General features: G+C 46.5%; 1 non-coding gene across 1 annotated transcript; it reads left to right on the top strand.

Annotated features, from left to right (window-relative positions):
* The first annotated feature begins 1,737 nt into the window (after positions 1-1,737).
* On the top strand, positions 1,738-1,810 carry TRNAG-UCC (transfer RNA glycine (anticodon UCC)). Its single transcript has one exon. It is a non-coding gene; the product is annotated as a tRNA-Gly (tRNA).
* The last annotated feature ends 1,491 nt before the right edge of the window (positions 1,811-3,301 follow it).

Genomic DNA, 3,301 nt, shown 5'->3' with positions numbered 1-3,301 from the left:
CCTGAAAATCTGTGCTGGTCCTTAGAGTTGTTTACACTCTTCCAGCTCTTGTCCTCCAGGCAGGTGGGAGAATTGGGCTTCCGTGCCTCTTTGGAACTCAAGCACCACACGTAACTTTCTTTGGCCCATAGAATGTGAGCAGAGGGGACAGTGATACTTCCAGGAGGAAGCTGTAGACACCAGCGTGTGCTTAGCTAAGCTTGAAATTCCCTCTGACACATGACCAGCAACACTTGAGATGGCTACACTCTCAGGTGGGTACCAAAGTAAAGACCATGGTGATGTAGAGCAGAGCCCTCTGTGGACCAGTGAAATCTATGGAAAGAAATTTAATCTTAAATTTAAATTTAAGAAAGTGTTAATCCACCGAGATCTGGGGATAACTCTTTACTGTAATATAGCCTAGTCTAGTCTACTAAAACAGAATTTAATAAAAGAAGGCTTTACATTCAACTTCAAGTCATCTCCAGGTTGTTGACATTGTATTCCCAGTTCATCTAATGTTGACTTTTAATCACATTGCAGAATCTCAGATAAGCTACATTGGGCAATAGGGCTGGGAAAAAATGCAAAGAAATATAGAAAAGAATAAATATTCAGCCTTGACTCAAGCTTGGCTCAAAGTTAATTTAAATATTTCAGTATTCTAAGCTAATGGACAGCTTCTGGGAACAAAACATATCCTTCCCAGAAGCTGTCACAGGAAGGTATCCCAAGGGGGAGTGGGCTGTTGAAGGTGGGAGTAAAACTGGCCTGATGGATGGCCCCGGAGAGCAGGACAGTACACCCCTGCCTGACCAGGGGCTTAATGCTTAAACCAATGGTTAAGCATTAAGAGAACAGAAAAGCTGCAGGACCTGGAGTCCCCATTCTTCATGCATGCATGTGGAAGGGATGCTACTTGACTTACCTTTTTGGCCTCTTGTTCCAGTCTCACTGGCCACTCTCTGCAGAGGTGTGGGTGACTGCTGACGGCTTGTGTTCCATGACTGTGGGGAGCTGATCTATTAGAAGAGTGTAAACAATATGAATTCCATCTCCTTTCTGCCCTCTCTACCCAGGACCAATGAGAGGCAGCAATCTTGGATAAAATGTCTGATTTGGAGACCCAAATTTACCCTCATGAGCTGCTCCAAAAACCAGATGGGAGAAGGGACAAGCAGAGAGGTGGCGAGCCCAACACACAAATGCAGGAGCCTCATCCAATGTCCTCTCTGTGGTCAGCAGCAAAGCTGACACTTTGGTCTCCATCTGTCTGTCCTTGTGTCTGCTTTTCAGTTTCCCATATGGATAACCTACATCCATGATGTGGCAGCAATAACTACAAGGGGTCCATCTTGTGCCCGAGTGTTGTGGTCACATTGGTTTCCTGTGGCTTCTGCTGTTACCAGCTGCTCACCAAGGCCAAGGGGACCCCTGAGGGGCAAAAAGTCTCTGGCAGACTTGCAGAGAGCTACTGGGTGGTTGAAGGGTGTGTGTGTGGGGTGCAGAGAAGTGGCAGTTGAGAGAGAAGCAAGAAACTCTCACCCAGTATGAGCCAGGATGGATGTTTGGAAGAGAGTGAAACCCTATAGTAAAATACTTCGTGGTATTAATTTATTGCATCTAGAGGGGAACCCGCTTCTCTGGGACATGTCTGTCGTCTAGTTATTTTCCATAGCACTATTTGGGGTACTTACAAAGTTCTTGGCAATATTAATTACATTTCTTAATGTAAAAAGGGTATGAAATGGGAATTCCCTGGTGGTCCAGTGGTTAGGACTCTACACTTCCACTGTCGGGGGCCCAGGTTCGATCCCTGGTTGGGGAACTAAGATCCTATAAGCTGTGTGGTGCAGCCAGGGAAAAAAAAGGGGTATGAATTAATAAAATTTCTGTCACCTATCCTTAACTTTCTCTTCTCACTGCTAATGCCCAGTACAGCCCTTTATCATCATTCCTCTGGATTAATTGGCCCTGAAATGATACTGAGAGAGATCAGTATTCCCCCCCTCCACCACCACCTCCAGCTTCTCAATCTAAGGCCACTTTGGAAGGAGAGCAAGGCCCTGCACGGGCCAGCAGAGGAGCGAAGGTGGTCCTCCCGGTGCGCTCTGAGGCTCTCTGGCTGGGCAGCCCCAGCCCCACAGGCTGGGGGAGGGCAAGTCCTGTGGAAGGGAATCCAGGAGAAGGAAAAGACAGAGCTCGTCCCCTTGGAATGTGAGAGGCTGTTTCCCACGATCAAGGAGAAAAATGAGCTGAACTGACCTCTGTAGGAACCAGAGGAGATTAAACGCCTGTCCATTACACTCCTTCTAGAAAGGAAATCTGTTATAACTTAAGTTGATGGAAGGGGAGAAAGAGCTAACCTCCTCAGGTAGAGACTTGCAGAAAGGATGTGGTTTAAATGTTTAACCAGCTCTTTCCAAGCAGTAATTTCAAGGAAATGGTTGAATCTTTATGTAGTTGGGGAACTGGCTCATATGTCTAGGTAACTGGGGGTACAGGAGCAGAGCATCATTGAAAAGGCTAACACTGTACAGTATATCATGTGAAATAGCAGTGGGGGGGGGTGCAGGCAGGAGAGGCTTTATGTGGCCAGTAGGAGAACATCCTCTTCTTTCCTCTGAACATGTGGGTCTGTCTTGGGTAGGGGTGGGATCAGGTCTGATTGTTCACACAAGGGAGGGTGGTGTGATCCAACAGTTCCTACAGGACATGATGGGGGTCAGGGGAAGAGCCACATCTGTAGCTCTTCTGGTCAGTGAGACTTCAAAGAGGCTCTGACTTGGAGTCTCCAAGGATTCCCAGATTTTGCTGCAGGCTATATAACACAGTCTTGAGGAACTTCACTCCTAGGCAGAGAGGCATCAATCCCAAGGCGGGACCTGTACTTCTAGGACAGTGGCATTTCTTTATAAATCGGTGAAGATGGTCAGTGCTGAGGCGAGAAGGGCAGGGAGACTCAGACCCTGGACAGGAAGCTACCTAGAAACTGAGGGCATCCCTGAGCTCTTCCAGGGAGTTATGAGAAGGTTCACAGTTCATGTGCAATCTTAAATATTGTCCTGAAAAGCATTTAAATTCTTTCACTTACTCCAACTGAGTGGGAAAGCCTGCTTTGATCATACCAAGTTGTGTGGTGGTGGAGGAGAGAATGGAATCTTCAGGAAACCAAAGTGGGTCCCCCTCGGTGTGCTTAAGATCATCTCAATTCCTACGTTGCATATTTAGTCTCCTAGATTTCCTTCTAACATTTTTATTACTACATTATTTACGTTTGGGTTTTTAAACCGATTAATTTTGCTGTCATTGCTGAGTA

The sequence above is a fragment of the Phocoena phocoena genome, chromosome 4, assembly GCF_963924675.1.
Source record: "Phocoena phocoena chromosome 4, mPhoPho1.1, whole genome shotgun sequence".
NCBI lineage: Eukaryota > Metazoa > Chordata > Mammalia > Artiodactyla > Phocoenidae > Phocoena > Phocoena phocoena.
Note: the sequence above shows the minus strand (reverse complement) of the source record. Positions and strands in the feature narration are given on the sequence as shown.